Below are 12,895 nucleotides of genomic sequence, written 5' to 3' on the forward strand. Positions count from 1 at the left end.
GGAGTCGGCAGGCGAGGGGGTGAGGACGGCTGGGCGGACGGCTGGGCCGGACCGGGCTGGGGCCGGGCCCCGCGGTCACGACCTCGCCGACCGGGCCCCGTGCCCAGCGGCTCAGGAGGCGTCGCCCTTACGCCGCGGCGCCCCTCGGCCCGTCCGGCCCGCTCTCTTCCAGCTCGGAGCCGCGGGGACTCGGCGCCCAGGTGAGTGCCCCTCAGCAGCCCCGCCCCCACGCCCTCCTTTACCCTTTACCAGCCGCTCTCCGGGCCCCCCCCCCAGGTCCCTGCCCCCCCCCTCCCTAGAGGGGCAGCTAGCTCGGACACCCCCCCCTGCACCCACGTGACAATGCCCGCGGCAGCTGGGTTCTCCCCTCGCTCTCCTCTGCACCTGCGGAGATTGCCGGAAGTCCTTCTGGCTTGTACCTGATTTGACTTGGGCTTTATCAGCTTGTCACGTGGTTGTTTGTCTCGTGCCTCTGCTTTCACCACTCGGGGAAAGAATGCGTTATCCAGACGTGAAGGACTCCGCTTTGAAGGTGGGGATGTCTGTCCCTTTCCTGGGACGCCGATGCTGGCGCTCCCTCGAGGGTGAGCTTCCCTCCCAGACGCCGGGGTCGTGCTGGCTCGCTGTCTCTTGTGAAACCTTGAAGGCATGTATCCTGTCCTGTTTGATGTGTGTTCTTTGTCCTGACAAGATATAAAAAACTGTGTTGAAAACCATGCTTCGCCAGAGCGCTTTCCTCCTTGGTGGAGACAGCACTCCTGCGCTATAGTCCTGTTTGGCCGGAAAAAAACCCCTCTTTTAGTCTTATGATAAGTTGTTTATTGATTACTTGGCCTCCACACCCAGCAGTCATTGCCATCTTCTGGAGACAGTGTGTTTGCTTGTTCGCCATCACCCTGTATTCTTCCGGTTTTCCTTTTCCCTCCCTGACCAAGTCCTCTGGGTTTTTCCTTGCTGGACCTTTCTCCCCTTCCAGGCCTCCTGACGTGTTCAGGTGCCTGAGAGCTCAGTCCTTGCACCTCTTCTCTTTCCACAGTCACAGCCTCATCTAATCCCGTGCATGGTGGTCAGAGAAGATTTTAAATCCCATCTGGTCCCACCCTTTCCTCTGAACTCCAACCAGTATGTTCAGCTCTATCCCACTCATACTGGGATTCATAATAGGCGTCTTAAAGGTAGCTGTACATAGAACTGTTGGTTTCTCTTCATCCACGAGACAAATACAGGGCACGCCTCCACCAGTGTTGTCAGTCTAGTAAGTGGTACCACCCTTCATCCCATTTACTCAGGCCTTAGGATCATCCTGACTCTTCTCTTTGGCCCTAGTTTCAAAACGTAATAAAAATACCAGTGGTTTTCCAGTTGAAGGACGACTGTCATGGATGTATTTGTCAATTAAAAGAAATAATAGTATATCATTTTAACAGGATGGTTACAAACTCTCAGAAAGTTTTGGAGACTATTTTTACAACACTGGCCATAGAAAGAGAAATATATCTTAGTTGCTGAGATGGTTTGAGTTTTCTCTATTATATTTGTTATGTACGTGGAAAAAAATCTATGAAAATTATCGTATCAGAGTAACTCACATTGGAACATAGTTTATTTCTTTATAGAATAAAATGCATATTATTAATAAAAAAAATACCAGTGGTTGAAGAAAAAAAATACCATAAAAAAAAATACCAGTGGTTGAATTCAACCACTTTTGCCCTAGTTCAAGCCATAATCATTTTCACCGGCACTTTATGTAGCATCCTACTGGGTTTCCTGCTTCTACTGTGGACTCGGTGAAGGTTATTTATCAGTCATTTCTCAGTCCTCCACCTGCCCTTTTATAATCTGTCCCACAGACACCCAGAGTGTGTGAACTCTTTTCCCGGTTCTCCTGCCAGCTGGCTTCCAGTGAGTTGTGGCAGTTGCTGGGTGTTTCTGTAGTGGAAGAGGAGCTGGGATGATTCCTTCCTTGGTCAAGGTGGCCGCTCTCTAGGAGATACAGGATGACAGTGACAGCATCTCCAGGTGGCACCGGTGCTGGTGCAGCTCCCCTGGGTTCCTTCCAGCCAGGGGAATTTTCAGCAGCTTCTCATCAGTGGTATCACTCCATGCGTCCCTCTGACCCCTCTTACTCTTCAGATCCCCTCCACCTGTAGTAACTGGAGTGGGTTCTCTTTTCACAGCTGGATCCTGACTGATACTCTTTGCTGCAGCCATTCTCTGCCCAGCTGTCAGTGATCCTTTCACAAGACCCTCGACCCTCTTACTTCCCTGCTCAAAGCTTTCCAGTGACTTCCTGTGACATATAGAACAAAATCCAAAATACTCAACTAGCCGTAAGTGTCCTGGCCTGCAGCCTCCTCTCCAGGCTCCGTTTGTATGATTCTCCCACTTAGTGGAGTGCTTCTCTTGCTGTTCACAGAACGAGAAGCACACCTCCACTTTGGGGCTTTTGCACTCTGCTCTTTCCTGCTTAAATGTAACCTCCCTAAAGAAGCCTTCACTGACCGCCATGTCTGAAATACCAGGCTCTGCCACTCTGTCCCTTACCCATTTGTTTGTGTCTGTCTTTCGTGTTCAACGTAGTGTCAGTACCAAGCAAAGAATCTGGCCGGTTGTAGGTACTCTGTAAATATTTATTGAACAAAGGAATGGTACAGTCTCAAGGACTCCAGCCTCCGTGTCTTGCGCTGTCCACGTTTGTGGCTTTCTCAATAGCCACAGTAATTTGAGAGTTATTTAAAGAGATTCTTGGTGAAGGAAGGAAGGTGGCATGACCATCAAACTCGCCTTCGCCTTCTTCCTTGCCTTCTTTTGGCCAAAAACATGAAGTCCACATGGAGATGCCACGGTGATCTTGCTGGTAAAGGGGAGGTTGCTGGTGAGCAGGCCTTTTACTTTACCGGGAAAAGCCGTAGCTTCCAGCACATACCGCTGTCTAAGCCAACTTCATACCCAAGCGTTGCCTGTGCACAGTAGGCCCACGGTCTAAGGTCAGTGCCGGATTCTCCCGCTGTCCCAGAGGAGAGCATTCCCAGGAACCCGTCCCTAAGCCAAAATGGAGTAAAGCCAAGTAGCAATTACAAACGCTGCATGCTGTTTTCACTCTTCACCTCCTTCTCTCCTGAAAGTGAACATCCTCTTTGGATTTCTTTCCATTAGCAAACACAGGTACTAAAGCAGGTCTTCAGTAAAAGCACAGTGGTGTAAAGCAGACTTTCAAAAAACGGGGGAAACCTGTTTCTGGAACCATGTGGTGATGTTTAAATGGGCTCAGAGTTCATTGAGTAACCATTTTAAACCCTGAGCTAAGGAATGTTATGTAAGGGACTAGGTAAACTGACATAGGACTCATGCCACAGTTTTTAACATGTAAATAATGAACAGAATTCCAACGTGAAAATAGGCAATCTAAGGCATGATATCAAAATATCATCTAAGGCAAGTTAATCTCTGAGCAGCAAAGGGCTGCTTCTTCTGCTGAGGATTAGACAGGAGGATCTTAAGAAGAATCTGTCGCAGTTCTAATGGCAACATCACCAGGAGTTTGACTCTGCCAACTCTTGAGCATTTTTTTTATTAACTGGAGAAATCAATTGATGGCTTTTTTTTGGCGTATTTTAAAACCACATCCAAATTCTTTTTCTGTGTGTGTAATTTTTTAAATTGAAGTAGAGTTGATTTACAGTGTTGTGTTAATTTTTGTTGTACATCAAAGTGATTAAGTTATACATATATATATATATATATATATATATATACATACACACATACCCTTTTTTTTTCCCCACACGGCTTGTGGGATCTTAGTTCCCCAACCAGGGATTGAACCTGGGCCCTCAGCAGTGAAAGCACAGAGTCCTAACCGCTGGACCGCCAGGGAATTCTCTGTATACATTCTTTTTTTTTTTTAATTCTTTTCCATTAATTGGTTTATCATAGAATACTGAATATAGTTCCCTGTGCTATACAGTAAGACCTTGTTGTTCATCCATCCTATAGATAATAGTTTGCATCTGCTAATCCCAACATCCCACTCCATCCCTCCCCCAGCCCCCTCCCCTTTGGCAACCACCATTGTATTCTCTATGTCTGTGAGTCTGTTTCTGTTTCATAGATAAGTTCATTCGTGTCATATTTTAGATTCCACATATAAGTGGTATCATATAATATTGTCTTTCTTTCTGACTTACTTAATATGATAACCTCTAGTTGCATCCATGTTGCTGCAAATGGCATTATTTCATTCTTATGGCTGAGTAGTATTCCACTGTGTATATACATAGCACAGCTTCTTTATCCATTCCTCTGCTGATGGACATTTACACTGTTTCTGTGTCTTAGCTATTGCGAATAGTGCTGCTGTGAACATAGCCATGCATGTATCTTTCTGAATTAGAGTTTTGTCTGGGTGTATGCCCAGGAGTGGGATTGCTGGATCATATGGTAGTATATTTTCTGAGGAACCTCCATACCGTTTCCGTAGTAGCTGTACCAATTTACATTCCCACCAGCAGTGTAGGAGGGTTCCCTTTTCTCCACACCCTTTCCAGCATTTGTTATTTGTAGACTTTTTAAAGATGGCCATTGTGACCAGTGTGAGGTGATACCTCATTGTAGATTTGATTTGCATTTCTCTTTTTAAAAAATTTTTATTTTATTTATTTATTTGCACCAGGTCTTAGTTGCAGCATGCTCGTGGGATCTAGTTCCCTGACCAGGGATCGAACCCAGGTCCCCTGCATTGGGAGCTCAGAGTCTTAAGCCCTGTGCCACCAGGGAAGTCCCGCATTTTTCTGTTAATCATCGACGTTGAGCATCTTTTCATGTACCTATTGGCCATTTGTATTTCTTCTTTGGAGAAATGTCTGTTTAGGTCTTCTGCCCATTTTTCGATTGGGTTGTTTGTTTGTTGTTGAGTATTATGAGCTGTTTGTATATTTTGGAAATTAAGCCCTGTCAGTCATTCTGTAGGTAGTCTTTTTGTTTTCTTTTATGGTTTCCTTTGCTGTGCAAAAGCTTGTAAGTTTAATTCGGTCTCATGTGTTTATTTTTGTTTTTATTTTTATTGCCTTGGGAGACGGACCTAAGAAAATCCATGTCCAAATTCTTCAGCAGAACAAGGTGGTATGTTTATGAAACCGAAGAGTGGACTGGGGATTCTTTCACCCCCAAGTTGAAACGCTCCCCTTCCAGCTTTTGATTATGATGTGCCCATGGATTTAAGTATCTCTGGGCGAGTGAGATTACCACTTGCAGGTACAGGATTGTGGGGTGAGTGCCTACAAGCTATTTTTTTGGGAAATATAGTACGCCTGGCCACCATACTTTCCTAGTCCATTACCCCTTTTTTGTCCTTAAAGTTTCTTCATTGTGGGTGGTCCACTCTGTGACCCCTCTCCAGTGCGGGTAACCCAAGTCTGACCATTCAGCCCTCCCAGAACTTTGTTTAGACCTATCATGACAGAGACACGCTTTCCCCATGGGCTCACCAGCTATGCAGATGGTAGAATCCTAGAGCCACTTGTAGCTAATTTGTTGGCACCCCAGGGGAAATGACTCGCTGAGAATAAAGCTGAGACAGAGGAAGGCAGAGCTCAGAGACAAGTCCTGATAAGATCGTTTGTGTTCAGTTAAGGCTCGAAGCTAAAAGCACCTCTGTGAAGGACATCGTCATAGTTCCTCTCATAAACCAGTCAATTTCCAAATGTCAGGGACCCAGTGTTTGAATTGAATTTTTTTGCCACTTGCTACCCAGAGACCTGAACATGATAGAGAGACGTGCCACTTTGCACTTAATTCTGTTATCCAGGTCCTCAGACTAATCCACGATGGGGTAAAAGGAGGTACAAAACGTTAACATTTTAAAAACTATGTATGCAGTCAGTATATTCCTTGCAGTGTGGTATAAGTTATGAGCAAATCAGCCAGTTTTCTAGGAGACCAGATTAGGGCCAGAAGGAAGGAAGGAGTCCTGGGCTGCACTCACACCCTTCGTCCCCTGAGACTCAGAGAATTAAGGTGTTTATTTCCCACTTGCCTTTAGGAAAGCTCTCCCTGCTGACTGCTGAAGAGATCACACGTTTGAACCTTGCATGTAGTCTAGCATATTTTTGGGGAGTAATAAAACACTACATTTTTATTGGATATGATATAAATACAAAACTGCATGAATTATAAATGTGTACAATGAATTATGGCAAAGGTAACCCACCTGTATATCTACCACCCAGAAGGTTACCAGCATCCCCCTTATACCGCTATATCTAGTCACGGCTAGAGAATTTCCATGTGGAAGCAGATACATGCATAACTTCAGTAGTCAAATAACTTTCCGTCGTGCTTGTACCAATTCACAGTCCCCGTGTGTGTGTGGTGGTGCGTGTGTAGAGTGTTGTGTGTGTGTATGTGTGTGTGTGTGTGTGTGTGTGTGTGGTGTGTGTGTATGTGAGAGTCTACTAGCTCCACAGCCTCTCCAGCACTTGATGATGTCAGTTTAAAAAAATTAACCATTCTGGTAGCTGTGTAGTGGTTTCTCAGTGTGATTTTTTTGTTTTGTTTTGTTTTCTTGTTTTCCGGTACGCGGGCCTCTCGCTCCGGACGCGCAGGCTCAGCGGCCATGGCTCACGGGCCCAGCCGCTCCGCGGCACGTGGGATCCTCCCGGACCGGGGCACGAACCCGCGTCCCCTGCATCGGCAGGCAGACTCCCAACCACTGCGCCACCAGGGAAGCCCTCTCAGTGTGATTTTAACTTGCATTTCCCTGATGACTAATGATGCTGGGCACCTTTTCATATGTTTATGACTATTTGCATATATTTCCATGGCAAGAAAAAACAGATTTTACAAAAGATGTTAAGCCAGTAAACCTGAATTGGAGCCTCAGGCTGCCTTGGATACCTGCCCTAACCTACCATGCTCTTCCTCAGCAAATACTTGCCCGCTAGAGCTGTTTGTGTCCACGGATCAGTATTAGTCAGAAGAGAACAAACCCAGTGCCCACGCATAGACACTACACACATGTGTACACACATACACCTCTAAGGAAGAGGAGATAAAACCTTATATGAAATAATGGACATCCAGATGGATAATTCTCACAGTTTCTTGAGAGACCGAAGCATAATCTTTGAAGGAAAAGAAAAAGCCCAAAGAAATGCGGTAAAAGATTAAAGAATAGATGAGAAAACAATAAGGAGAGGACAAACAAGTAATTAAAACTTAGGAAAGAAATGGAAAAGAAAAAGAACACTTGAACAGAAATGAAGACCACTTTAGAAACAACCAAAGGTAGAATAAAGCAGAGATACAAAAGGGGAAGTTTGACAAAATCACGTAAAATGAACTGGAGACAAATATCACGTGATTCCACTTATGCCGGGTACCCAGCCACATGCATAGAGACAGAAACAGAATGGTGGTTACTAACGTCTGGAGGGTAGTGGGCTCATGGGTGCACAGTTTCCATTTGGAATGATGATAAATTTCTGTCCGTGGATAGTGGTGAATGCGTGTAATGCCACTGAATTATACATTTTAAAATGCTTAAAAGGGTAAGTTTATGTTATGTACATTTTACCACATTAAAAAAAAAAATGAAATGGGAGAGAAAAATATGTAAAAGTGATTCACAAAAGATGAAAGATTGTCCAGCATGATGAAGGCCATACGTGAAGAACTCATGGCTAACAGAACACTCGGTGCTGAGCCAGAAAGTTTCCCCCGGACCAAGAATAAGACAAGGATGTCTGCGTTTGCTCTTTCTATCCCATATGGTATTGGAAGCTGGAGACAGAGTAGTTAGGCAAGAAAAAGAATTAGAAAGGGTCCAAATCGGAAAGGAAGAAATAAAATTTTCTTTATTATTATCTCGGTCCAAGACCTGGAGGCCATCTGTGTTTTCATAAAATAGGTGCTTTCCTGGCGGTCTCAGCTTCTGTGTTCAAATATCTTATGAACATTTGAGAAATGCTAGCGTCTGCTCAGGCATGCTTTTGTCATTTTCCTTGTAAAGGGTATCCCTCGGCACTGTGTGCTTTTGTTGCTGTTGGATGCCTTCTCTTTCGTTGCGTAGTCTAAAAGTTGGTTGTATGTAGAGAGCTGTTAATGATTGTGAATTTTCTGTCTTGTTACAATTCTGAATGCCTCTTGCTGTTCGCAGTAGTTTTCAGATGATTCTCGTGGATTTTTCCAAGGATACAATCATATCGTCTACAAATAATGTGATAATTTTATAGTCTCCATTCCAGATGTTATTCCACTGATTTCTTTTTCCTGCCTAAACACCTGTAGTAGAACAATAAATTGTCATGGTATTAGTGGAAATGCTTGTCTTGTTTAGGACCTCAGAGATAGTGCTTCTGTTGTTTCTCTACCAAATAGCATGTTGGATTTGGGGCTGACATACACACTGTTGACGCCAATAATCAATAAACAATCTGTATTAAGGAACAGAAGAGAGTTTTATTTGCGGCAAGATGAGGACTATAGACTGGGAGACACAGATTCAAGTAGCTGTTCTTGTTTTCTGCCAGACTGCAGAACGGGGGAGACTTATAAAGGCAAAAACCACAAAGCTACGTAAGCTGTTTGTCAAGAGTTAGTATTGGAGCTGGCGAGAAGTAAGGGTGCTTGTTAAGCAAGGATTGGCTGGGGTTGAAATGGTTGCATAGTTACAAGGGGAGACCTTGGTATCATAAGGTTGCAGCTGCTGGCAGAGATTCTTTTGAGAAAGGCTGTTGGTGTCCTTGAGTCTGATACGGTGCAGAAAATTCAAGTTTTCGATGATGCAGGAACGTGTCTGAAACCACATCCACAAAGGCCACCCAGCTCCGTGCCTGAACCACAGTTACTCCGTCTCGATTTTTAAATGGTCTTAAATATGTCATCAGAGCATACACAGAGACACACATAAATAAGTTGATGTGTGCATCTTTTTTAAAACAATGTTCAGGAGGTATCCATGGAGTCTGCTTTATTGAATGTTTCCAACAAGGATGGTTGAGGATTTTGTCAAATGGCCTTTTAGTGCCTACAGAGATGATTCTATCATTGTTCTCCTTAGATCGATTATGATGATAAGTGATACCACTTGGTTTCCTCATATGGAACAGTCCTGATTGCTGTGTGCTACTCTTCCAGCGAGCTGCTGGACTCTGCTAATATTTTATTCAAGAATTTTGCAATGATAGTTATGAGGAAGATTGGTCTGTAGCTTTATCTTTTATGTAATCTTTCTAAGGGTTGATATTAGTAGCATTAATGTTACATTCATAACGTAAAGAGAATTGAAATTATTTCCCGTTTGGATGCCCTGAAACAATCTTCATAGTATAGGAATGATCTGTATTATGGAGGTTTGGCTAAATTCTATGAAACTTTCGTGCTGGGTGTTTTGGAGGACTTTGTTACAGCGTTTACAACTCCTTCTCTGAAATCAGTTTGTTTAGACTTTATATCTTTTGCGGGGGGGGGTCAGCTTTGGCAAATTATACATATTTTCAGAAATCTATCCATTTTATCAAGATTCTAACTGTATAGAATTGTGCAAAACAATCTGTCATGTGCTTTTGGGGTAAGTTGTTGTGTGTTCTGCATCTATATCCACATCTGCAATTTCTGTGGATTTCCTTAGTAACGATGAGCTGTGTTTTCTGCAGAATATAGTCTGATTCGAGGACTGACCCAATGCTGTAGTATGTATTCAAGTAGATCCTTCTGTTCTGTGTCAACTAGTACATTTTTACCATGTAAACAATTTTGAATCTGTCCCCATTGCTCTGTGAAATTTTAATCCCGCAGCTGTCGTGAGAGCCTTCTGTGTCCACACAAACAGAGGTGCTTAGTTTCTTATCCTGACTTTTTGGAAATGTTGTCATGTGATGGCTTAATGAGTAACTGTCCTCAATGTCATGTCTCTTTGGATGACCAGTTCAGGCTGGGAGCCTGTGGGGTATTTGATCAGTGTCAAGCAGGATTTCGCCCTTCTCTGTTTGGGACACAGAACTGCCAAGTATTTATTACGGTCTCATCCCTACCAAGCACCGTCGTCGACACCAGGGAAATACCGTTTAACCAAAGAGCCAGAGCCTCTGCCTGATGAGCTGCTGGGGTTTCACAATTCAGCTTTGCTTTAAAAAAGCAAAAAACCTAAAAACCTCTCCTCTACTAGACACCGAGCTCTTTAGAATAAGAACACGGCAGATCTCGCTTTTTGTCCATAAAAGTGCTTCTCGCTATTGGACTTATTTAGCAGGTGCTCAGATTTGTTAAATAACACTTTTAAACTATTAATTATACATTAACAACATGGACATCTTGTGAAAATACATAAAAAATATAATGATGAAAATTAAAATTACCTCTAGTTCACTCCTCAAATATTTCCCTGAGGTATTTCAATGTATTTTATTCCAGCCTTTTAAAATTATTTTTCTCCCAGTATTTTTTGTTATTCACAGAGTGGGGTTATACTGAATATGTAATTTCCCCCGGTCCCATGTTAAAGACATGGCTTTTAGTAATTCTCTAGTATTTCCTTGTATCGTTTATTTAATGCTTCCCTTCCCTAATAGTGGACATTTAAATTGCCCCCCTTTTATCTTTTAATTGAAGTATTGCTGATTTACAATGTTGTGTTAATTTCTGCTGTAGAGCAAAGTGACTCAGTCATATGCATATATATACATTCTTTTTTATGTTCTTTTCCATTACGGTTTATTCTAGGATATTGAATATAGTTCCCTGTGCTATACAGTAGGACCTTGTTGTTTATCCATTCTGTGTGTAATACTTTGCATCTACTAACCCCAAACTCCCAATCCATCCCTCCCCCACCCGCCCGCCCACCTTGGCAACCACAAGTCTGTTCTCTGAGTCTGTTTCTATTTTTAGTTTTTTGAGGAATCTCCTTACTGTTTTCCATAGTAGCTGCACCGACTTACATTCCCACAAACAGCGTAGGAGGGTTCCCTTTTCTCCACACCCTCGCCAGCATTTATTTGTAGACGTTTTAATGATGGCCGTTCTGACCAGTGTGAGGTGGTACCTCATTGTAGTTTTGATTAGCAATTCTCTAATAATTAGCGATGCTGTAAGTTGCTCCTCTTTTAAATAACATTGTGACGAGCATCCCGGGTATATGAATTATTAACGACATTCCTGAGTCTCTCCTTAGGATGGGTTCCTAGGAATGGAATCAGTCCATCAAAGGGTATAAACTGTCCATCCATCTGCTTCTCAACTCGAGAGGTTATTCCAGTGAAATGGCCGGAAGTCCACGGGAGGCCCAGCCTCAGTGACCTCTTGCCAACGTGGGGCCCCAGACATGTGAACAGGTTAGCAGACTAATTCCCAGTTTATACTGGGTTCCAACTCAAGCCTAGACAGCTGGCTTTGTAGTGCAGTTATTCATATGTGAATGGGTATTTTATATCCACTTTGTTACACAATGATATTTAAGTGATTTAAATAGTTTCTTCTCACAAGGAGATAGGCATTGTTTATAATGTTTCTCAGTCATCTCTTGTACACGGCAATTGGAGAGATGGTTCTCAAAGTGGGCTTCTAGAAACATCAGGCCTCACAGGTACATGCACACACCCATCTAAAGCCTTCCAGCGGGTTCCCACTAGAGTTGGAATCAAACCCGGTCAGTGGTAAGCTTGAGTCTGATCCTGGTCCATAATTATCTAAGATTTTAGCGTAAGCTGCAGGTTACGCTGTGGATACAGTAGTTACGGGAGAATGTTAATGATGCCAGGAGGGGGACTGCAGAAAATCTGAACGGGATACTTGTTTCCCACCCACAGGTCTGTGGTCCGGATTGACGGCCTGTGTGTTCTTTCAAACCCTCTTCTACTTGGTGTACATCTGGAGGATAAACTGGAACAGAGCTGCAGAGCAGGTAACAGAGGGCGGGTCCTCTTAGAGATGGGGCCCTGTTGATCCCAGGGCAGGTAAGGAATCTTTCATGGTGAAAATGGTAAGAAATCCATTGGCAGCATGACGCACTTTGTTTAGTGAAATGCATCCAACGTGAGAGTTGGGGGCAAAAGGAAATCCTGTGTCAGCACGTTTTCCTCTTAATGTGGAGTTAATTTAGTATCTACCAATCAGGGCTCAGCCAGAAAGAAAGAGAATTAGCTAAGAAACTATTTTGCTGTTTTGGTGTGGTAGTCTTAGAAAAGCAGTAGTGTTTCCTGATCTGTTGTCTAGTTTTAGGCGTCTTCAAAAGGATCTTTTGGTCCTAAGAAATTTCCTAAGAAATGCAAATTGCTAAGTGCCTGTGATCAGGGAAGTTCTTGGGGCAGAACCTGTCCTGCGGGTTGAGGACCGGATCCTGACCCTCTGGGCGTCTCTGTGTTGAAGTGTGAGCTTCGCTGACTGTGTCCCGGTTTGAGAGGAGATGGGTGGGAGGTCGGCGAGGGGAGGTGTCCTGGACAAAGCCTCGAGGAGGGGCTGAGGCGTGCAAACCGCCACAGTCTGCGTCTTGACCACCCTCGAGGATTCACAGCCCTTCTGCCTTTCCTTACGGTGACGTGATCGCTGGAGGGAATGAAGTGAACAGGACTTTAAGTTGGACCGTAAACTCCCCCTTAGGTGATTGTACCATTTATCTTTAGACTTTGTTCCTTTTATCGGGATTTAGGAGCAGTAAAGGGCACAGTGCGAAAAATATGTTAAGTTTGCAACTATGGCAACAATTAATTTTCCATTATGGAATAGCATTAGCTGTTGCTGTACTTTTAACATAAATTTTAATAAGAGTTTTCAAATACCATAACTAAAACAGAAGAATTGTCACCAGGCTACAAACTGGAAATGATAATTTTATACCGTTAATGAAGCATGTTAACTAACCTTGTCATGGTTTTCTGTCAGTTGTGTGTGGATAGAT

At 43.5% G+C, this 12,895-nt stretch overlaps 1 pseudogene; it reads left to right on the forward strand.

The window, feature by feature from the left end:
* Positions 1-90: 90 nt before the first annotated feature.
* LOC117200323 (receptor-binding cancer antigen expressed on SiSo cells-like) overlaps positions 91-12,895 on the forward strand; it is a 108,785-nt pseudogene continuing 95,980 nt past the window's right edge.

Source organism: Orcinus orca, chromosome 19 (assembly GCF_937001465.1).
Source record: "Orcinus orca chromosome 19, mOrcOrc1.1, whole genome shotgun sequence".
Lineage (NCBI taxonomy): Eukaryota > Metazoa > Chordata > Mammalia > Artiodactyla > Delphinidae > Orcinus > Orcinus orca.